Source organism: Orbicella franksi, chromosome 3 (assembly GCF_964199315.1).
Source record: "Orbicella franksi chromosome 3, jaOrbFran1.1, whole genome shotgun sequence".
Classification (NCBI taxonomy): Eukaryota; Metazoa; Cnidaria; class Anthozoa; order Scleractinia; family Merulinidae; genus Orbicella; species Orbicella franksi.
Genome location: NC_138147.1, coordinates 33957704 through 33982724, shown reverse-complemented (window position 1 = coordinate 33982724; position 25021 = coordinate 33957704). Strand labels below are relative to the sequence as shown.

The 25021-nt window shown below is 40.6% G+C and overlaps 1 protein-coding gene across 5 annotated transcripts in view; it reads left to right on the top strand.

Annotated features, from left to right (window-relative positions):
- Window positions 1–25021, top strand: part of LOC145482237 (uncharacterized) — a 157550-nt gene that overhangs the window by 117851 nt on the left and 14678 nt on the right. Inside the window, exons 1-2 of one of the 5 annotated variants that reach the window (XM_081460878.1) lie at window positions 6704–7596; window positions 8633–8772. The exons of 1 other annotated variant lie outside the window; for it this stretch is intronic. The gene's annotated coding sequence lies outside the window, so the exon portion shown is untranslated. Of the gene's footprint in view, window positions 1–6703; window positions 7597–8632; window positions 8773–16557; window positions 18096–20645; window positions 20933–25021 lie in introns of those variants that run through there. 3 more of the 5 variants (XM_081460882.1, XM_081460880.1, XM_081460883.1) reach the window with 3 other exon arrangements.

The following is a 25021-nucleotide window of genomic DNA, read 5'->3' as shown; positions in this document are numbered from 1 at the left end:
GCCCATCGTCCACACTAAAATGCGCTGATGAAAACGCTGATGGAAATGACAGTATATGACGCTTTTTTTCGTCACCGTTTTTTAAACTCCCTCCGTTTTCACCTGTCTGCACTAGAAACGATGCGTTTTCAAACGGTCCACCTTTTTCATCAGTGTTTTCGGTAGCTCTAGTGTGGATACGCGAAAACGCATCAAAACGTTTGCTTTTTTATGCGAAAACGTATGGGTGTTCGACGTTTCAATATGCTGACGTCTTCTTTGTTCGCAATTCGGGGATTCCCCTACTTTCAATTATTGTTTGTCTATATGATTTGCATATTCTCTTTGCATATTTAAAATTGCGCAGTGTATTTTTCGACAAGACATGCCTGAATCTCCACCGATGAAAAGACTACAAAACAGTCGCTGACATGGCCGAAAGTTTCTTTTGACAAAGCAAAAGTCGATTAGTCACGGTAAGTCGCTTTTTTTGTTCATTTTCGACATTATGTTGAGATTTTTTTTCGAGGGAATTTCATCAGGCTTTGAACTGTAACCATCACGAGGTAGACAAAGACAAGCCCATGCACGCCATCTCGTAATTTCTAAAAATTTACGTCGCGTGTACGTGTATTAATTTAAGGTTTACAGACACGTGACTTTGCCAAAGCGATTGCACTGGGAACAAGACTACCATTCCTGCAAGCGGCCATTTTGAACAGATAATCTGAGACGGCTTTGATAATTTTAATAATTTAATTCACGGGCTTCGGAACAGTGATCACCAACTACAAGGGAGCTTTGATAAAATTAAGTCGGCAAGGCACAAAGCTGTATAGTTCTATTAAACCTAAGGAAAGTAAACGGTAAACTGCAAAGGCAAAGAGTTCGTTCGTTCGCTCAGACTTGAACGTTAACGGAAGGAAGTAGATAAAATTTCGAAATACAAAACGTGAAAATTTAACTTGTCACCTCTTTTAGGAGTTGCGAGACAAATTTCTGTTGTATGTAAGGACGATTTAAAGGATGAAAACGCAAAAATGGGCGTACAGTTGCGAATCCCGATGACTCGCAACACTGGTTTGCGATTCAGTTGTTGAATTAAGATGATTTTTTTTCCCTATTGAAGGCCACGTTAATCTCTCGTGGGCTTAGGCCATTTGCAATATTTAAATTGGCTCTTTTGTTATCTTTGTATTGTTTCTCAGAAACCACTCAGGGCTCCGCACAGGCTATACGTACGTCAACAGTCAGCACTGTTTAGCTTTTTAAGCGGAATTTGAACCGACCTGATTGATAGCCAAGATTAAAAAGCTTTTTTCGTATGTTGACTCTATTCATTGAGACGCACGTATGCAACACATGCTTTTTGAAGGTTTTGATGTAAAACCATCTCGCATTGCGGGACTGGGTCCTTTTCCCGTTCGATTCCCAAAGGAAGGCATACTGTACTTGCATTTACTGTACTAGACTGCGAAAGAAAACAACAGCCGCGACTAGCAGCAGGACAGGCGTTGATATAAAAATAATAATAAAAAAAAAACTAGACAGCGTTTCCTATTTCTATAGAGTGAGAGAGGGACGCGTAATGTCTGGGAAAACAAAACTTCACGCTGAGCCAACAAAGTTCCTTCGAACTCAGTATCCCAGAAAGTTTCTGTACCGACAAGGTGTTTTCTATTTCCAGTTTACCATGTTTCTGCAGAGTTACACAAAACAGAGCTTTCATCCAAGTTTCCAATTCTCTCAAGCAACGCTATCGATCTTGTATTTCTTAATCTCACCTCAGTCTGGGTAGACATCACTAAAAAAAAACAAAAAAAAATATTGTTTGGGCTTTGGATAGGATTCCAAGAACTGTCCTTTTCTAACTGCACGTGATTAGCCTGCGAGCAAGTAGACGTATGCACTCTGCAGTCTACATGTGATTGGCTGGTGATAACATGGTGGTAAAGTAGACAATTTCTAGGTCAAACATCTCAAAAAAAAAAAAAGAAATAAAACAAACATTGGGAGACACGTTTGTCACATGCTGAACAGATGGTCACGAAGGCAAAACAAAGGTAAATGTATCTAAAATAGACACCAAACTTGGCAAACAAATTTTTGTTAGTTATATCAAATGAAAATGAATAGTGGTATTGCAGCCGAATACAAACGGTTCATGTTTCATTTGTACTGTGATCGTGACGCCAAAGGAATTTAAATTTGTTTCTGTATCAGGTTCATAGTGAAAGCAAACATGCGAGTAACACAGTGAACGCTAACAACAGTTATTGTTCCCTAAAAAGGGCGTCGATGGCAGCAGTTTTGTAGAATTGGCTTAATTCAGATATGGATCTGTTATGTATTACTTTGCTGAGCTTTCAAGAGACAATTTCGATCGTGCGAAGTATCAATGCCAAAGATAAGTTTAAAGACGCTTTGATAACCCTTCTAAATAAATTCCCTGGAATCTTATCTGAGCCCTCAAGTATTGCACAATTCTCAAATATAGCGACAATTTCAACAAGGACAAAGATGCCGATAAACGGAATATAAGAATATTAAATAACAATAAAAGATGCTGCTTTGAAGACCGACCAATCAGCAAGAGACACATGCACACAAAGTGTACTATGTGATTTTGGTCAACGTTCCAAAATTTCTTTGCTTACATATTAAAAAGCCAAGTGATCGAGCGTTAGGTCAAGTAGGCTCCATTACCAGCGGTTGCTCGGGAAATGAGCCCGCGCTCCTCCACCCGAAGGCAGTAACACAGCGGTCAAACGTTGGGCATGCGCAAATGGGTACATTTTTGGCAGCCGCGCGCCAATTTCCCGCGCAAAAATTTGAAGGAAAATATGGGAAACAACCGGTGTCACGCAAAATTTACGAAAAAAAATTGAAAAGTTCATAGAAATCTGTAAAAGGAAAAGAAAGCAGGTAAAAGGAAAACTTAAGACTTTTCAGACACAAAGTTAATTAAGTTAGCGGTATTCTGTTGATTTACCATTTTGTTTTAAGCTTTACCAAAAAAGTTTATAAGTCTTAAAAACCAGTGTCATGCTACGAGCCGACGGCGTAGTATACATTTGTTTGTTTTTATTAATCACACGATGCGTGACGCCGGAAACGGACGACAAGCGGTGTGTAAAAGAAGAAAAAACTGGAGAAGAAAAAGACAATTGCAGTGATTCGACTTCGCTCAGACGAGCTGGAAAAATCTTGGCAAGGACTGGGAGGATTCCGTCCGGATCCTGGATTTGTGTGAAGCACAGGAACGAGATGAATCGAACTACAAACGATGTTCATGTCCATCGGCATGGGGGCATAGCTGGCCAAAATACCGATCCCAAACCGCCTGTACCAGGTCTTTGACCAGGTGGGAAAATCTTTTCCAAACTACAAACCTTGGACAAACTGTTGCACTAAATGCAAAGTCGAGGCGGACCAAAAATTTTAGAAGCATGGAAAATACATACCGCGGAAAGGAAACACTTGCAACAAGCAGAAGGTAGAACAATCTTTAACTCTTATTTCTGTTAGCTCTCGTTGTACAAGCTAAAACACAAACAAATACACAAATAACGAGGACAATGTCATTTATAGGATGCCGATGACCCACGAAAAGAACAAGGTTATGAAAATATTTTGGCCGCCTTTAGTTGCCCCATAGCTCGCACATGCGCAGACGTTTGACCGCTGTGTTGAAGGCAGTAGGAGGAGAAGGAAGAACGAAGACTGGACTCGAGGAAGTGGCGAGTAAATGAAAAAAATCTCTAATTTGCATTTTTAATTGCAAATGCTTTTGTTCCCACTCAGTTTCTTCTTCCTTGTTTCCACTCGTTTCCACGGCTACAATGATTACGTTTTGTTGACAGTCCGGACTGATGATCTAGTGTCACTTTTATTTCCTTGTGTCTGAAATCAAAAAACGCTCTCCTAGGTTTTCATTTAGTTATACATTTTCACTTGCTCGCAAAGATTTGGAACTTCGTATTTGGAAGGTGAGTTTTCTGTATCTTGAATAGTTTTCTTACACGAGCAGCAGCTATCAACTGTGACCGTAATTTCCTGCACGGTAGATTCTCTCAGTTCCAACATATGTAAACACCACAAAATACTTAGGCCTTTTAGGGGAAAAGAATGAAAAAGAAACACTAGCTTAAAAGAGGATATAATGCCTCACGAAGTAGCGACAATATTATTTATTCTCTCAGTCTGAAATGATTCTTGCTTCCTCGCGCGCTTAAGCGGCCAGATGCATATCAATTGTTCTCTATGACTGTTTGCTGTCGCGCATCAGAAAGACTAACACGGTTGTGTGCAAAATTCTGAACATTTCATTTAAACTTTCATGATGGTATTCATTGTACTTCAGTTCTGAATCCAGCGAGCCAATCTAATGCCAGCCCCGGCCATAAAACCACACTGATACCTACTGATGTGGAGTGTTTTCACGTGACTTCACGGCAACCATATTGGTTTACCAAAACATTGAAACGGCGGCGATGTTGGTGTACCAAACACTTTTTTTTTGTTCCATTAAATTTGCATGGCTGCTGGTCACGTAAGGGAAATCACTTTATTGTCCAGACAAAATGTACTTGGCCTGACCCAATCTAGATGGCAATTGGAAAAATATGCTATTAAACCCGGGTCTCACTATTTTCGGGGGTGGGGTGGGGGTGGGCTCGCTATTTTCGGGGGGAGTCGTTACCGTCGGGGGGTCGCAATTTTCGGGATTAATTAGCGGTCGTAATTTTTTGACGTTACTTTCAGTGAGTCGCTACTTTCGGGGGGTCCTTACTTTTGGAAGTTTGCGGGGGGGGTAAGTCTTTGTTCGGCTTTTTCAGACGTTAACTAAGATGGCAGCTTGATTTCATTTGTACCTTTGCGTATCCGGAATTCCCGAAACTCGGTTTATTTAAAGTGACATTTCCCAATTCCCGCCTCCTTAAAAAGCCAAATCCCGTGTCCCGGTCTTAATTACAATCCCGAATCCTGTCCCTTTTTCCATCGAAATCCCGAATCCCGGCCTTTTAATAAGCGGATTTAACGTTAAATCCGTGAGACCCAAAATTAAACATTGCACATTCGCAGGATTTTAGTCATATCCTGCACGCAATTCTGTAGGTGTTTTTTGCTGTTCACACCCTAGTTGGAACGTGATTTGTACTCTAAAGAATAGGTATAAAATAAGTTCCTTTATGTATCTTGTTCAAACTCCCTGATGAAGTCTGTATGATCAGACGAAACCGGTCGGAGAAAATAAAGCAAGTTGACAAGATCTGTTGCTGAAGTGCTGCTCACTAGTATTACTTAAAAAAAAAAAAAAAAAAAAAAAATAATAATAATAATAATAATAATAATAAATATTTCCGACGTTAACTAAGATGACAGCTTGATTTCATTTGTACCTTTTCGTATCCGGAATTCCCGAAACTCGGTTTCTTTAAAGTGACATTTCCCGATTCCCGCCACCTTAAAAAGCCAAATCCCGTGTCCCGGTCTTAATTACAATCCCGAATCCCGTCCCCTTTTTCCATCGAAATCCCGAATCCCGGCCCTTTAATAAGCCAAATATTAATGCCGGATCCCTGATTGACCTTTTGAACGACCATAAATGTTATAACTCAAGCGGACTAATACGTGTACGTACGCGAACTTTGTACTGACAATGTTCCGTTTTCCACTCAAACGCACTAATTTATTAGTATCTATTCATCGCTGAACTTGAATAAGAACGATAGGATCACTGTCAGAGCCACATAGGTGAGTGTGAGGGACATGTCTTTGTTTTTAGTTTCTCAGTCAGGGGTGAAAACGTTTTCTTACATAAGAATGATAGGTCCTTTCTCGTATCGTAGCTGATGAATTTTTCTATTGGGGCGATGATATTTCCCAGTCACAAGATCGTAACTAAAAGGGAATATCCCTCGTTGAATGTTTCGCACAAAGCCATTCCTGACTTGACTGACCAGCGACATTTTATATGCTGTTTTATCACCGCAGTTTGCGTGTTATTTCTTTTATGCTATTTGTTCGAATGGATACTATATAAAGCAAGGGTTAAATTCTGTCTGGTAGGGTGATCGGGTCAGTTTAACCGAGATTCAGGTTGTCCTTTCTTAGGAGCTGAAAGCGAACTCGGAGAAACTCAGAAACAGCAATGATTCCTGCTGACTTTTGAGACGAAGCAATTTGAATAACTTATGAATCCGAGAAAGAGGATGTCGTGTCTAGGACATGATGTCGTGTTGGTTTGAGAGATCAAAAGGTCTTTGTGATTCATAAAATAATAAAACATGATATATGTGTTTTAATAAGAAAACAGAATAATCTAGGACATTCTTGTGAACGATAGAGTCAGCCAAGCCAAGATTAGCCTGCGAGCAGGCTCACTTTGGAGCACAAGCGTGGGCGAACTCGAACGGCGAAGCCGCGAGTCGAGAAGGGCGCCTCTTCAACAGATTCGTTCCCGCCGGATCGCTTTGCTCTTCGCCGCTCGCGCGCGTGACTCAAAGTTGAGCCTGCTCGCAGGCTAAGCCAAGATTTGGAGCTCGAACCACAACCAATGGTTCAAACCGTATGATTGAAATTCTGTACAAACTACCAGTGCGGTTTTCATCACGTATGCTGAATTTAGAAAGGAAACCACACGCCAACTTAATCAAGCGTCTTATGTCTTGTCGGTTGTCGGTATACTGATATTTTAATTTGTTTAGTCTCGTACATCTCAAAAGACAGTCCTTTACATAAGCCTTGTTGGCTTCCCTTGCCTCATAGATTTGGTATTTGTAAATGTATTTCTTTTGTGGGTTCGAAGTGAAAAATTGCAGCAGTTATTGGAAATAGATTGAAGTTTTGTATAATGCATTTTTAGGGCAATCGATATTTCCATGGAAACGATAAATCAAAAAAAAAAAAAAAAAAAAAAAACTCGAAATTGGTAAAACTTGAATTTGCTGATGTCAATTTTCACTCTGTGACCTCTATGCTGTATGGCATTCTTTTGCCGTCATGAAAGTTTTGTTGATTTCTTTTCTTGCGATTCCGAGAAGGAGAGATTTTCAAACAAATTAAACAAACCTAAGTAAGCCATAATAAAATTGGATTGGCACGAAAAAAGATAAGATATCATGAGATAAGATAAGGTACAAGTTAGAGTGAGATGAAATGAGATGAAAAAATAAAGATGCCGCTTAAATTCAAAAATCTGTTTTGTATCGTCTTGATCCTTTCACTCCCAAATGCGCTTACAAGGGAGTGGTCTGGATGGGGATTACAAAGGGTAAAGTATGGTGGTGGAGAGGCACTGAGAGAGTTCAGTGTCTTGCTCACAACGCAAAGATCACCGCCAGCTCGATCCAGAGTCCATCACTTAACCGGCATTAGGTCACTGAGTCTCTTCAAAATACTTTTCCCCAGAGCCCTTGGTTTTTCTAAGCCCGGGAAGATGCAACTTGATCCATGTCCGGCGGGGGTTTCTTTGTACACGTATCCCCTATTTATTTTTGTATATCTTTGCCTTAGGATTCCAAAAGATCTGCCTTGGCTTCCTGAAAATACTGAGCTGCAATTGGAAGTGAAAATTCCTCTCGCTGAAGGAGAAGGTCCAGATCGTGCTCAAGGGTAAGGTCGAATACGTTCTGATTGTAAAGTTCTCAGTCTAGTTAATTGAATCATATAGTCCAGCTAGTTCATATCGAAAAAGCATATATATCCTTCCTTGGCTTTCTCATAATTTGTTCGCATTTAATAGGAAAATGTTTTGTTTTCTAGTCACGAGATGATATATGTAAGTCTGAGCGAGTAATTAAGCTTAAGGTCATTCCTCACATTTGCATCGCGCATCCTTACTGCGCATATTTTATGGCGTCATTAGCGCGCGCTCGTGCACGCGCATATTGAAAACATGACGGATTTGCCTTGATATTGAGCTCTGTCAGTTGAAAAATGGCTCTAACTCACCAACGAGCTCGGGCACCCCAATTTTTTTTCCAGTCATTGTAATCAACTAATCATAAGCTTTGCGTGAGAAAAGACTGATCTAATTTCTATTGCTGAAAATTGAATAAGAAAAATAGCAGATACACTGTGGTCTTTTCTATTTTGCACATCAAAAAAATTTGGTTCAAATTTTTAATCAAGGATTTAGCTTTCTGTCTGAATCAAACTTAAAATGTTTATTTGTGTCCGACACAATGTATTGACTGTAGTTTAATGCGTGTTCATATGAGTCTGGGCTCACAAAGATTCTACAATTACTGAGAATGAGTTCTTATAATAAGCATTAAATAATGTCAAAATGGGGCATTTTCAATGCCTCACTGCTTCTTAATGAGCATGGACACCCCCCTTTTTTATTTCAAAATTGAAGTTATCATATGACAAATATTCAGTGGACAAAGTTTGAACAAAAATGTATTGTCACTTTTATTTCAGAGGAATTACCTTAAATCGACTCAAAAATCGTTGAATTGTCAGGAGAAAGTCTCCATTCCAACCGGGGTTTTCAAAAACGTGAGAAGATTCTATTCGTTCCCTGTCAAGCTACACTGAAGCTGTCATCGTTGAAAGTTTTCTTTTGGCGGTCATGTTTTGAATAACAACTTCGTGGTATTCAGAAATCATATTTATTTAATTTTTTATTTTATTTCTCGTCAAGGGATCTGGAAATGATGCTGTTCTGTTAAAAAAAAGTAATCAGGAGGGAATTATCAAGATCTCAATTACAGTCACATGCTGCCCTCTTCGCGCCTACTGTGAAAAGTCGACTGAAAGGATCGATCAAACATCACGTAGCAGGTCAGTTGATATACATATCACCAAGCGTTTATAGCGCCTTGCAATTCTTGAGCGCGCACAGAAAAATACACGTCTGAGATTTGGGTTTGAACGAAGTAGACGCGACTGCTACCTTCAGAGGGGATGGTCTACAATTGAATTTTAGAGCTCACGGTAGTTTGGTGGTTGTTGATGCATTTGCTTGAATGTCTATCCCTGAGTAATGTAATTCAATGTGCACATTTTTTATATCATTTATGCTTGTTTTAAGAGTTATACCTATATTTTGTTTTTAGTTATAAAAGCACCGAAATTATCTCGTACTCAAAATATATCACCGTACCACAACTGTAATGAAAATATTACCCTAGCTTAGTCTTCAGTAAGAAATTTATCACGAAAACTTCGCTCATGAAAGCGACGGAGTTGTTGTAATATGCTGAGTTAGGAAAACACCAAAGAGGCAATAATGAGCTAGAAGGCTGAAAGAGGATTAATAATTAGCCTCTTTCGATGGTTTTACTTATAGTCCACAGTCTAGAAATGTGATCAAGTGCCATCTCACGGCTGCCTGTATATGTATTATTTCCGAGGGGGGTACTCCCACAAAAATTGGGTGGGGGTGTGTGGCCCGCTTTCCAAAATCCTTACCCTGTTATGGCCAAAATCTGCGATTTTCCCTACCCTATTTATGAAAAAGTAGCTTCTTTTTTTTTTTTTTTTTTGAAAAAAAAAAAAAACATACCCAATTCCAGACTAGAGTGCAAAAACCATATCCTATTTATGACCAAAATGGCCAAAATCGAAACCCTATTATGACCAAAACGGCTGGCTGGGAGTACCCCTCGGGTATTATTCAGGAGACTATGATCATCGTGTCTTGTATTATTCCACTGAACTTTTAGTTAAATTAATTGCTCCATGCTACATGGAAGCAGGTACTGCGTAATGCGTTGTCGTATCTCCTGTGTTCTCTTGACCTCTTAAATAGTCAAATGACGTAATATAATAGTGGTAATATTGGGAATTGGGTTAAATCTCTCTCTTCCGCGGAGGTTCGCAAATTTGTTCGTCATAGGAGTTCGCTGCGCGAGGTGTGTACAGGCGGAACGTCAAATGATTCAACGTTATTTTACTAGTTACGCCTTTAATGACATAGCCTGTTAGCAGGCTTACGTTAGCGCACAAGCGGGCGGCGTAGCCGCGAGCGCGAAATAGAACAAACGTGCGCGGTGTAGCTGCGAGCGCGAAATCGAGCGGCGAAGCCGCGAGACGAGAAAGTGAGCCTGCTCTGATCTGCAAATTTTTCGTTTCCACCCCGGAAGCGGCAGAAAAAAATAAGCCAACTAATTTTCACCAGAAGTATGAACTTTGGCAGCTCAGATTTCTCGGGAAAATTGTAAATCTTTCATAACAACATGCAGGCGCGATTTCCGTTGTTGCCAAAGTTTTGCCAAAGATAAACCGTCAAAACTTATGTCTAGCAAGGACACACACTTGATTCCAAGTGATCTTGCTTTGGCAGTCTGGTCTTTGATGATGCTGGTAAACGGGCAGACGCCTTCGTGTTGTTTCGTTGCCCGCTTGCAATCACATACGTTTGTAATATATAACTCTTACCATATGCAGTCGGCAACACGATAAGCACGTCTTGATTCAGTCACATACTTTCAACTGCTTTCCTGCTCCCTTTTAGTTTGAAATTTACCCAGAAATAGACCGGAACTTTGTTAAAACATCAGTAATACCCGCACTTGACTTTTCCTCTGACTCCAAATTTCACGTGACTTACTATTTTTTTAATTATCGACTCCATGGGGACCTAATCGTATCGCTCCTCATCAAACATAACAGATTGACAGTTTTCTCGCCTTTCCCGCTTTTCGACCAATGGTATTTCATTTCGCTCAGACGATCGACGCAGAAATGAAAAAATTTACCAGGCTAAAGACGTTGTATAAACTGGAGTTAATTTAAACAGCCTAGTCCGGTGAATTGCATTTTCAAGGGATCATGATCAGCAGGCAAGTGCAGCAAGCGCAACCATGCGCAATGAATAAAGCCTACGCACTGTGCCACACATGAAGTGGAAAATGCTTTGCCACAAGGCAAGGTAAAGTCTGCATACGATGCAAGTGGCCCATCAGGCCGGCACTTATCTCTGGTTTCTGTAGCATGAACTGACTAGGAGTATTTTTTCTCCCCCTGGATCGGATGCTATTTCATCGCAGAGTTACCCGCCCCCAGCATTAAATTCGCTGGTACTCACTTGTACACCTAGGTGGAGAGAGGCACTGTGAGAGTAAAGTGTCTTGCCCAAGAACACAACACAATGTCGCAGGCCAGGGCTCGGACCAGGAGCGCTCGATCCGGAGATGAGCGCACTAACCATGAGGCCACCGCGCCTCCACAAACACAGTCATACAATTATGCTCAAGAGATTGTATGCACCTGCGGAGGTTCACAGCCTGTCGTTTTACGTACTCGAAAGAAAAAGCGAGCGAAGCGAGTGCGAGGCACGCGGGGGTGGGGGGTGGAGTTTGCGAGGGAAGCGAGCAAGAAGAATAGAGAGACTAGACATCTTTGGAAAAAAGTCGACTTAGTAGCCTCTTCCCCCTGTTATCGCCTTGTTACTAACAACTCCACCTCTTGACCAATTAATTAGTTCGGACCAATAAAATTTGAGCGGTAAATTGCTTGGTTAATCGATTACAAGCATATCAGTTTGCAAACAACAACACATACGCGTACTCCAAAAAAAAAAAGCTACCAAAAGGGAGAGAAAGCCAAAATCATGCGGTCCTTCCGATTTTTGCAGGATATGCGCTTGTTCTCTTTCACTATTTTCTTGGGGAATCTTGGCAATACGTCTTCTTACATATCTGCGGATAATTTATTCCGAAGGTGTTACATGGTGTCTCGGTCGTCAACTACAATAAGCGTGGCACAATTGTTTAGCGTTCTATAACACGTTTTGGAATTTTGCATCCAAATGTCTTCTGCTGTCTTCCGGAAACAAGCTTGTATTTCGCTTCTCCAATCAGCAGAAGCACGTTGTCCTTTGTTGACTAAACGATAGAAGGAATCCTACGCGCTTCCATCTCTTCTGTTTGATTTTTCATGATGCTTTGGATTGGCGAAACAACGAGAACAACAACATTCGCACCATTTGCATTTCTTTTGCCCTTTGCATAGAGTTGATATATTAAACTTTCCTCCAAGCCGGTCGGCAAATTGCAACAACGTCCTTCGAAAATAAAAACAACCGCTCCATCACGACTCACGGCACGCGTCAGTGATGATAGCCTGCGAACAGGCTCCCGGTGAGGAAGGAAAAAAATTCGGCGAGCGCGAAACAGAAGAATGAGTGAAGCGATCGGGGCACACGAGGAACCTGTTCGTAGGCTACAGTGATGACAACTGCTGCAAGCCGGAAACGCGCGTGGACGCAATTATGGTCGGTCGTTGCCATGGTGATGACACTTTTGTCGCCTTTCAACCAATGAGAATTTTTCCGTTTCTGGAGAAAAGGGAAATTCACTTTTTTTAAAGGTGTCTACAACCCCTCTATTTTTTCTCGGTACTCACCCCCTACCCGGTTAAGTCTTCCGTTTTGCGCTTGCGTCCAGTTCTCTCGCGATTCTATCCGTTAAAATTACAGTATCCAGTCACTCTTAATATTCATCCCCACTGTAAAATCATTAGCAGAAAATATGACAGGAGCTGGCACACATTTTACCTTCCGAGGTGACTTCTAGTAATTTGTGTTGAACTTCACTGGCCCACGAAAATCGACATTTTGGGAGGTAAGTGAACATTCTAAGAAGATTGCACATGAAATGAGTTCCCATTCAAATTTGCCTGCGTCATGTTACTCGATAGTGTTCTCGCTGTGTGCGAAGAGTTGTTCAGGAAACGTCGGGGAGGTCTCTGTCTAAGTTTGAATTTTTTTTTTTATTATTGTTAGCTGTAAGTACACAAGCCCCTAGCTTATAAAATTCAGTTCATTATTATCCGTAAGAGCATTGCGCTTTCTCGTCAGCTTTAACTCTGTATTTTTTCTGTGTTAGCGAGATTGCTTTTTCTTTCTTGACAATACAAAACGGCGTATTTACGCTATTTTTATTTTCGCTGATTTTTGAGAAGTGAATTGGTCTTCAATAATATTGGATCTATAACTGCATACTGATATTAAGTTCAGTTATAAGCCCATTGCTCACTTTTGCCGCCGGAAAGTCTGATATTGAATGTGCTTAAACGACGAAAGTAAAGAAACTGAAATTGCCATAACATTATTTACTTTTTAGCACGTGGCTGAAAAAACACCTATCACGTTGTTTAAGAATTGGTTCATGCTTTCCGTGCGTACATCGAGTTATGGATGCACGCGGGAAGTTTGGAGAGCACGAAAGAAGCGTAAGAGTTGCTCGAGGCGACAGCCAAGAGCAACTCTACCTTCTTGAGCGCTCTCCAAACTTCCCAAGTGCATCCATAACTCGATATACGCACAGCTAAGACTATGAACCAATTCTTTTATCTTGCATGTAGCACTAAGCCTCATTACATTTTCATTCTTCTCTTACGGACGAAACTCACGCTCCTATACAAGTACACCTGGAGTTTCTTGAAACTTCTCAAAGGAATTAAATAGCATTGTTGCAAGGTTTCCAAATTCGAATGTTACATGAGAATTGCAACATTGCAGGAGGTTTTAGGTCGCAGCTGATTGACTTCCGGCTCGAGATTTTTAATAGCAACTAACAAGCCGTAAAATCAAAATTTTGCTTTCACACAATTAAACATTATCAGTAGCACAATACAACTTCGAACTTTTTTCAGGGGTGATTACAACTGGTTTACTTCTGCAAATCTAGTTTTGAGAGCTTTAATGGCCTTTAATATTTACGGTAAGCAAACGACGAAATTTTGAAAACCGACTTTGTTTTCTATCACGGCGGGCGCCTTAGACCTACCAACTTCTTCGTTTCTGTAAGACTGATGCTTCTGTTCTCCAGGCTCACTCACTCAGTGCGCAGCAATAAAGGATAACAAAAGCGTAAAAAACCCAGCAACAAGCTTTAAAAAAAAAACAGAGCAATTTAAACAGCTGGGAAAACTTCACCGCCGAACAGTCTTCAACGCGAGAGCACATGAAAAACAGCGCATATGAATTTTTCCTTTCGCGTATAACCACAATTCCTTGCGCTTTTGATCTTACCGCTACCACAATTTCTTGCTCTCTTACAAGAGTCTTTCTTTTGCCAACATACCAAGGTTTATGCGTGTCGTATTTGCCTAGACGATCTTCATGTTTGACGCATGATATGTCTCACGCGCATCATTTGTCTGCCAAGGTAAATAGTTACACGCCCATATGCTCAGTACTCCGAGTACTTAGACGCCGGCGGAGTCTTTCTTGACTAAGTATATTAACCTTGGGACGAATTTGAAGAAATGAAAACTTAGGCTCACATGTATGAGTTCAAAAAAGGGACTAAGTCAAAAATGTTTTCGTTCTGTTTTTTCAATTCGTTTTAATTGGACGGGTAGAACTTTGGAAAATGAAACAATTTCCTCGTCGCCAGGGTCTTAAGGTTAGATTTCCGTTTTGGTTTCTTATAGTAGTGTGATGTTTAGCATCATGAAATCACTGCTTACATGCGGCAGTCTTTACAAGGTTAGTCGATTATCTGTCGTTATGGTTACTTGCTTTATATATATACTAGATAGTTATGTTGTGAAATAATTGTGGCGTTACAAATTCGGACCTGCGTAACTGAGTTGAGATAACTCTATTGCGACTAACGAATTACCCGCAACGGTTTCGCCTTCTTAGTTTTTAATTATTTGCACGGAAATCAAAGACGGGCATGTTTTAAAAACTGGAGTTGAATTAAGGAAAGTTATAAATTAAATACCTTCGATCAACAGCGAGAGCAACTTGAGTTAGGAAAGGTCCTAGCAAGAATTCAATTTCCCTATGTGAATGCGAATTAGACACATAATAAAAGTATAAATAGACTTATCCAGTATGTGGTGTAAAGGAGGAGGGGGGGGGGGGGGGTAAAGGAGTATTTAATGAGATTACTTACTCCATTATGTTGCTTTAGATATTTGAAAATGTCTCAGTCGATGTTTTCCTCTTAGTTTCACCAGAAAGCGTGGTTCGATTTCTTGATTTTCCGCTTTCGAACTGTTAAGGGCACTTGTGGTTTATGAGGTAAATAAATGCTATTTACGATCCTAAACTCAACTTAAACTAAACAAAGCCTAATCCCCGTTTTCATGCTAACATCCACACGATCGTCATTTTGATTGGCTTCAAAAATGTCTGAACTGTGACTTAACTTCATCTGTAGAGTAGTTGGTATCTTTTTGGGAGGTATTTATAAGTATGTCCAACGATAATTACCTGTATACACTGTGAGTTGCTATGCATTTTTTGCAGATCGGCGAACAATTAATTATCGTGAAGACTACCTTGACTTGAGCATTTCATTGCTAAGGTAGCTAAGGCCGAGCCTATTCTGTCTATTCTTGCGTCGCCGGCTTGAGTATTTTTTTTTTCTTTCTTTTTTTGTTTCTTGATCAGCGACTCATCCCATGCCCACTGTGCAGCCATCTACTCACCGCCTTGACTTAAATACAGCTACGTCATGAATAAACATGACATGTGATAAGTGAATAAACATGGCATGTGATAAGTGAATAAACATGACAGGTGGGTTTTTTCCCAGAATAGTCGAATAGATTATGAATAATAACGAGAAGGTGAAGCTTTGTATCATGATCCTTACCCCTGAAACTACAAATGTTTCATGGTTCTAATGTTGAAAATTATTTAAATTTTTCGTGGTCAAGGAAACGTCATTGCCAAGCTAAGAAGGTCAGTGTGAGAGATACTTTTGTTCATCCTTCATTGTTTACATTTCAGTCGTTGAAATTAATCACGAGGTCGTGGACAGACCCGAACTTGTTTTGATGTCCACGAATAAAAATTTCCTTTTGCAATGGTAAGAAAGAATTGTTCAGTCACATGATTGTAATGGGAAAAAACCCGTTCTGAGGAACCTACGATCAATGTTCTTCTGCCTGGCTACAGTTTGTGATAAAGTATAAAATACACATGTAAATAGTCTGCTAGAGTAACCTATACAGGTTACGAAAGATTGTATGTTCGAGATCTCTCGGCAATATTAACTGAGAATCGCAGATGCTTTAAATTTTCACACTAAGCCTACTCAGATCGCATTTGTAAGATTTTTTAAGAATAACAGACGGCGAAAATAGTGCAATCTAACGAGCGGCAAATGTCTTAGTCATCTTTGCCAACGTACGTTTTTAGACTCGGGGCTAAATTGCTGCTCTCCGCTCGTAGATCGCACTCTTTTCGCGTTCGCACTACGCGGATTGTAGAGAAAAATGGTGCCTTGATCGTGTGTAGTTAAAAATATTTACTCCATTTTAACAATTGCACTGTGCTTTCATTGTGTTTCTGTTTCCAATCTCTGTGAAGCCGCTGCTGGTTTTATTCACATACAAACTCTATCACAGTCGAACCTCTCTACAATGGCCACTTTGCGGACCTTTGCGGGGGAAAAAACATTTTTTTATATAATATAGCATATAGATGCGTAACACGGTTAAATATATATTAATTAAACAGAAACCAATCGGAAACAGAGACCAACGGATCGATCGATCTGGTCGACTTGTCTGACGCTTGAAGGGTCATAAATAAACAAATTCAACTGTAGAGTTGATGATAATAGATGCGATTCAACTGTATTTAACCTCCAGTCGTTCCCAAGAAGCCCTGGGAATATTGTCACGCAAGGCCCCGGAACAGTTTTCGAGGCGTTGTTTCACTCGCATTTGCATCATGTGATTTGTCACTCGACTTTCCGTTCGCCGTAGCCGGAATTCAACATCAGAAAACCTGTTTACTAGCAGGTAAGTCAAGAACTGTTGTGTAAAGTTATGCTGCGCGCACGGGTATTTGACAGATAAACAGGGCTACTAGGTCTATTTTTGTGGCAGCTGCAGAGGAAACCTGCATGAATTCTGCATCGATACTGACTGTTCCTTAGTCGAGTCTGCGAAGAATCGCAGTGGTTCTGTGTTTGGTATAAATGAATTTGCGAGGAACTAAGATTATGGAAAGATACATGAGCTGGGCTGGCAAGTTTCTAAATCGAAAGTAATATTCATGCAAGGGAGGAACTATATATTATTGATCACTCTGATAGGTCCTAATTTGTGCTAGTCCCGGGGTCTAACCTTGATCTGTTCTAGTTCTGTCCGTGGAATTGAACCCTTTATCGGGAATGCTACAAAAGTGCGGCATCGGAAACACTAGTAGCACTATCCAGACCTTGCGCTTGAACAAAGGTAAGCTAACGACTCAGCCTGTGTATTGCCTACCGGCGTAGCAGAAAAAGAATATTTACCTAATGCGGAAACTGTATTCTGAACTGTCTGGAACGCAACACTGACCTCACCTCTTAGACATAACTTCATAAGGATCCATTTACATACTGCGCATAAAAACTGTCTCCAATGCACGCAAGACTGACCTTACCGCCCAGATAAAGATCCATGACATTTATTGTATTTCTATAAAGCTTCCCTGTCTTGCTATAGGGTAGCCTGCGAACGCAGACGTATAAGGATCTTTAAGTCTGCGTTTGCAGGCTAGTTTTCGGGTTGGCGCGAGAGCCGCTTGCGCTGAACCCTCAGATAACTTCGCTCTCCACCCTTGCATGAGGTCCTAAAAGAGTTACTGTTGGATATTTAGATGGTTGCTTTCACTTTCAACCCCGTCTGGGTGAGTTTGCAAGTCTTCGATGTTTAGAGTTTCCAAGAAGAACCAACAGAACATATATAGACTATATAGAAAGTGAAAGTGATAGTGGCAAGCTAAGGACTGTTGTGACCTAGACTACGAGTAGTCCCTCTTTCGCTTAGTCCGTCGAGCGAGACCGTAAATAAACCGCGAGGAAAAAATGGCCGCGTGAAATCCCAGGAGTTCGCGCGGCCATTTTTTCTCGCGGTTTTCTTTCGCATCAAGCACGACGGTCTAAGCGAAAGAGGGACTACTCGTAGTCTAGTTCAGACCCGTCCTGTCTTGATTATTTATGCATATCTCAGAAACCAAAGTGCGGTTCGAATGATGTGTGACGCATTATTGACAGGTACAATTTGATAACAAAATCCGATTGGTTATTTTCAAATAGTTGCTTATAAACGATACATTTGAATTTATTGGCGCTAACTGGCAAACGTTAGGCAACTGAAAGTCGCTAGAGGCCTTCAGGCTGCATCGCACCAAAACAGACTCCAAGGTGAGTATAGACTCTCACTGTACGAATCTGTGGTTAAACGATAAAACTAAACAGGTATATTGCAACTGCTGGTGTGGTAGTGTTTATCCTCATCTGTTGTGGGCCCGGATCGTTAAACTTCGGGGTCGGGATGAGCTCTTGCGCACTGATTCTCTACAAATTATCCGCCGTTTGAAATGAGCGAACAGCTCGTCATTACCCTATGTTTGATAACCGTTATACGCCACTCAGTCAATTTTCATCGATGAAACAGGCTATCTGCTAGGTGAGGAGTATGAGATCTTCGCTCCACGAACCTTTAAAAGGCTTCATCGCCTTATCAGAAGTCGTCGCTACATTGAATTTGTCGGAGAAAACCTACAAGGCCACACTCAGTGTAATCAGGAGGATATGATCTGGATCATAATCTCTTGATGTAATCTAAGTTCTATTATTAGTAGCCTCCCACACAGACTACGAGTAGTCCCTCTTTCGCTTAGTCCGTCGTACGTGACGCAAAAGAAAACCGCGAGAAAAAAATGGCCGCGCGAAATTCTGGTGGCGAAGAGCGCGGACTTTTTTCTCGCATTTTTTTTTTCGCGTCACGCACGACGGACCAAGCGAAAAAGGAACTACTCGTAGTCTACCTCCTGCATGCCGTTCTCGTTCTACCAAGTAATGCAGTTTCAAAATAAAGCGACCGTTGAATGTTGCTCAGTGGGCGAGTTATGCTATTGTTATCCACACAATTAAAACCAGTAGTAATCAAAGTTTAGGAGTGCCTTCTGCGCCTGTGATGATAGTTGTGTGTTGTTCGAATCATTACCTTTATGTGAACAGCTGAAGTTTCACAGACAGATATAACATACTGACAAAGACCACTATTGTTCTGTGGATTTTTTGATTTCCTTGCTTTATATATTGTTAGCAAGTTGAGGTCCCATCTGCCGTATGACCTTTGATGACACGTTGCGTGGCGGCTCCAGTTTCGGTAAATTCACAAGTTTAATGGAACATTTGCCTTCAAAATTCATGCTAAACATCTCATTTCCTCTCTTACTGGTAATGTTTAAGCATAAAGGCTAATTTTTAAAAAAGAATACTTTTGTTACATCTAGTATTCTACGCTGGAAGCACGAATATCAGCTTTGCACTCGCCTGTCGGTTTATCCATGGTTTATCGTTAACAAACTCCCACGTGCGACTGGCAATAATTATTATTTCCGCTGATGAATAAAAATAGTCAGCATTTACATTGCTGTTCCTTAGTTCTGGCTTACTATTATAGGTTTTGGCTTCAGAGTACTCTTCCATCGATTCAATTTTGACCTTCGTTAGATACAGACTGAACTATTTGTGGCCACGCACGCTTTTCTTTTAGCCTGCGAACAGGCTCCCGGCGAGGACGCAGGGTCACCCGACGGATCGTTTCGGTAAATTATCTGTTCGGAAGGCCTTTAATCCCCTCTGGTTTTCTTAAGAGAATTGTCACCTCGAACTTTCGTGATATGAGAAATTTTATGTCTGTCGTTTTCGGATTGTTAAAAATGCCGTTTTGGGTACCGAAAAAAGGTCAGCTATCATTTTCGGAAAGGCGATAAGACCTAAGGTTTTCGGGAAGGGGACAAAACAGCCCTAATAAATTCGAGAATACTCAAGTTCCCCTAGAATAACCGAACAGATAAAAAATTTTTGGCGCAACCTAAAATTAAGCTGCAGAGCTTTAAAAGTACTACAGATAGCCTAAAACAGCGTTTAAAAGCATTCGAGAGAAAACGGTCGTTGGGTGCCCCTGAGGACGGAAAAAAAACTTCCGCGAGCGCGAAACAGAAGAATTCGAAGAGCGAAGCGATCGGGTCGGGGACAGGGGAACAATATAATATAACAACAGTTGTTCTGCACTGACCTAAGCGAATGAAACCAAACAATAACAAGACAACAAAATCAATCACGGAGAACATTGGATTGCAGGCTGTGAGCCTCTGAAATGATTGCAGGCTACAAGTCAATGTTGTCTTCCCTCTATTAGCGATTACCTCAAATAAGAATACCAAATAGGCCATTTCCGAGTTACATGTACCTTGTGCTTCTGTTTCAAAACAAGTACTAGTGCAAAACCTTCAAGTAAATTTGAGAAGACATGCTGCATCATGATCTAACGAAACTGCCCAACAAGTGCTACCCTAAGAGCGTGAACCCAGAAAACATATTTATAAAAAATTGTTTTAAACTAAAGTCCATAAGTCACAAAAGACCAACTTTAGACACTCAGATGTTTTCAGTGTTTTCTGCTTTGTTCAAACACCTTTTGCCAAATCAAACAGCACTTGCTCTCCAAACTATATTCTCGAAAAATAATGTTGGTGTGACGATGGCGGTTGTATCGCTAGCTCAAGTTTTTAAAGTCTGGAGGCAGAAAGCCCTGTAGCCTCCTATGCAGATGCTCTTTGGGCTCGTCACGCAATTTTTTTTTTTGGCGCGTCACGCACAGCTGGGTACACTGAACCATTGCCATCATTGTCATTCCCACGCTTGAAGAAAGAGATTAAGTCAACAGTGGGAAACAAACAACAGCTGGAAATGTATTCTAATGTTGTGTTTACATTTGAGCTTTTACCAAGGTAAACAGTTACTAAGGCAAAGTTAACCATGGTACATTCGTTCAGTGTTTATACTAGCTCAAATGACTCAAGTTGATGCGCGCTGCATTATCCACGTCATGAAATCGAACTCGCACGAGGATCCGACTGCAGTGGATCAGGAGCAAATTGACGTGCCCTCATTAACAAAGGCGAGGACCTCATTCCATAATATTGAGGCGAAAATTCAGCTGGTTGATCGTACGCAGAGTATGCATGGTTATATGCGTAGAAACGTCGATAAGTTGAATATGCAGCATCCTCCCTGGTGGCAAAATATATCGACAACAATTACACAACAAAACATCGAAGATTGTCTCGAGAAAGTCGTAAATAATACTGAGAATGAAAAATACAATGGTTTCTTTCACCTAACGGATTGCTCGCCATAAGAAGATCCATCCAATCTTTCCTTTTTATCCGCCATGATTGTCAAAACTGGAAAGAAACCCTTTGTCGACAATCGCACGATCTGCTCACCGCGGGAAGTTAAATATTCCGGACAGGTTTTTCAAAATACTCCGTGTCCGGCAGTCAAAATTATTTTTAAAATGTCAGTTAATAATGTCAAAGCTTTGTTTACATTGCCGAATACTAATTTTGGTGAGCCCGGCACCAGGCATATCGGGATTTATAACGTAGACTATTATAAAATAACCGGCAGTCAAAACGTTTGAATAGCACTCCGGTTAGCCTGAATAGCACTCCGGTTAGCCTAAATAGCTCTCTGGTTAGCCTGTTTACGGTTAGCTTTCAATAATACTAAGGGTAATTCTATAAATTCTTAAAAAATTCCGTAAGTGGCCGGCCGGTTGGGGTGGCGCAGTGGTCATTAGGGACCGACGACGAATGGGACGACGACGACGAGTAAAACTGTTGTAGGACTGGGTCGAGGACGTCGTTCACGGCGTGAAAACCAAGTACGAGTACGTGTAGACAGAGCTGAGTTCTTGTAAATATCGACCTAAAACTATCGAAAAATTTTGTCATGTCTTCCTTTCACGAGCTCCAAGACCAGTTTCTCTTGAGCTACGAAATCGGTACTATCGATGACAACACATTTTCAGTCCTACATGAGGAATTGATGTCGAAAAATCCCGATTTCTCATACGAAGAACATAACAGGTTTTTTACTCGAAGAGATGAATGATGCCGAATTTTCGCCCGATATAATCTAAAACGACCTTCACGGTATAAAATTCTATCCTAAAAGCATAAGCGAAAGCCTACATGTAGATAGGAACCGGAAGAAAATGAAATACAGAGTCAGTTTTCAGTTTCTGAATTCATTTAATTTTCTACTTTCGCTGACAAGTAAATTCAACAACGGACAAATCGACAAACCCAAAATAATGTTATTACTAGGGTATCTAAAAGATAATAATGCTGCGGCACATTCTATTGATAGTGACATATTTTACGCAGTGATTCATCTACAACTTCATGCATGATGACACATGGATGGCGAGGTGTGACAAGGGATCGTGACGAAAAAGCGCATAGTGATCTGACCCATGTTTGAACATAAAAAGATACACATCAATCTCCCCTTTACCAGATCGCGGAAATCGAAAGATGTGGAAGTTGTAGGAGCAGAAATCTAACTTATAAATTCTGTATTGATACGTATTAAATGTCTCAAGAATGTTGACAGACTGTGTCGAGGACGCGTCCATCGCGATGTGTGAAAATGCTAAAGCTTTAGCTTAAATTCATGTTTGGATGAAAAGAAATAGATCGCAGCATATATGAAATTAGCGTGTTCTACGGTTTTCGTTTGTTTTAATTATTCTGCAAGCTTTAGGAGCGACGATTTCTCTTCATTTAAGAATTCGGCCAAGTAGGCGAGACTGCTAAGAAATGACATACTAAGTTTAAAATCAAGATGTCACAATTAATCGTCCAGATTTACAACCTGTCACATACTGCATGCATTAAGAACAAAAGCAAGAGTTGTGAAAGCAGGCACAATCTCCTTCACATCGTTTTACAGGTAAATCAGAGCAAAACACAACCACTAATCTTTCTCACTGGAATCCACGTGAAAAGGCGTCCTCCTGTAGTTCGTGGCGCAACGCACTCTGGTAAAAAGTGGCGCAGTGCACTCTGGTTAAATGCGATGCATTCTGGTAAAAAGTGATGAATTCGAGCCTTTGGATCCCCTTTTATATGTTCTTCTTAAATCCTGTTTATGTTGCTGCTCGCTCGCTACGCTCGCTCCGCAGCAACTAACGATTTCTACACCAAACTCGCCGTAAAGTCTAATTAATACAAAGCTTAAAGGTTAAATAAATAACCAACTATCATTTCATTAGTTTGATATACATTTTCTGCCTGAAACACTGCGTAAATAGAGTAATACTTACTCACGTTCACTCAGGACGGCAAACCTGACGTTTTGACGTCCTAAACTTCACGTGGACGACGAGTCTAGCATGCGCAGTAGCGCGGTAAGGGGAAATTTTACTTGCGGTCGTCGTCCTCTGGGCTCGTCGTCGTCGCGGTGCTTAAGGTCCCTATTAGTATCGCTTGCCAAGCCGGCGACCCGGGTTCGATTCCTCTTGGGGTTGCCTGTCTAAACGTCCATTCTACATTGCTCAACTTTAAAAAAAAAAAAGTCAAGGGAGGTCTCACGGCCGGACACGGAGTATTTTAAGGGGGTCTTACACTCTCAGATATAAATTTTTCTCCAAAAAAACATTTTTTTGGAACATGAAGATTCAACATCCCTGTCCATTTGTAAATCGTATTTTGAAACGATTTTCCTCTAATTACTCCTGAATTTACGTTTAAATTAAGAAATCTGAACACTTCTAGCTATATTTCAACATAGCAACACCCATAGCAACCATTGTTTACAGTCTAAAAGTACTCACAAAATGGATTCAATTCAGTACATTTTAATGATACTGTACACAAACGCTTTAAAGATGTGTGGTTATGAGAATTTTGCATCATGGTCCTGAACATTGTTTCTTCTACCATCTTATACGCTCCTTATACTTGGTTAACATTTCTATGACTGGTGCGTATTCGGGTGTTCAATGAAGCATTTATGTAAAACCTTTAAATATACCCCTCCCCCCGCCCCTAGTTCACAGGGCTAATTTGGGCTCTCGGAGACCGAAGTAAAACTTTAAAGCCTTATTTCTCAAAATGACCAAATAGACGGATCATCAATATCTCGCACACGATATCTCCACTGGGTTTTAACCGAATGTTGTCAAATTTCCAATATTGATGAAGGACACAATTATCTAGGTCTTAAATCTCCAAAATTTGCAATTGGAGAAATTTTTCCCTGTTATTTAGTTCATATAGTTAATATTAGTTAATATTAGTATACTTTTTCAACATTTCACGAGAAAACCCCCTCAAAACACTGTTTTCTGAGGTTTGTCTCCTGGACAACTTGCTTATGGACAGGATGAACTTAATTCCATACTTCTCGAACCATTCATTATTACGTTATCGTGTTTATAATGAACACCACTTTTTAACACTTAGGAGCTAGTTATTCATTAACTATCGTGGCACGTGACCTGGAAAAGCTCATTTTTGCAGTCAGAGTGCAAAGTCCTTTAACGTGATACCAAAACTGTTCCAGAGAGTTGTTTTGCAAAAAAAAAAAAAATTTAGGTATAAGACCACCTTAAGAAACCTGTCCGGCTGCCGGACATGTAGCCACAGCTGCCGGACATAGAGACACAGCGTAGCTACTACGCCACCACAAGCGAATTTATCTGTCATCTTGACCTTGCTTACCAACTGTAACCATGCCTGATCACAGGGTAATTACAAATGTTACCTCGGTTAAATTTCTTTTGTCTTTTACGGCATTTACCAAAGTATCAGTTGGCGTTTACACACGGAAAATGTTTACCTGGGTAAGTAAACTCTGGTACCTCGGTAAACCGTTCAAGTCTTTTGTTTACTTTTTGGACTGAATTTTAGATGGTCTCAGTTGGAACGCTCGACCTAGTTTTAAATCTACCTATTAATGAAATTAGCGATTGTAAATGACATCGCTAAGTTCACTATAGTAACTGCAGGGTATACTATTTAAGGAATAGAAAACAGGTACTGTGTTTCTATCGAGTTATAGAAACACGAGTGGAAGTTTGGGAGAACGAGAAATGCTGTGGGAACGAGTGTTTCCACAGCTTTTTCGAGTTCTCCCAAACTTTCACGAGTGTTTCTATAACTCGATTTATTATATGGCTGTGTCTCACAAGGACTGGGAACTACGGAATTCACGAATTTGATTGGCTGAAATCGATATTGAAAGCGGTCTAGATTTTTCCATCT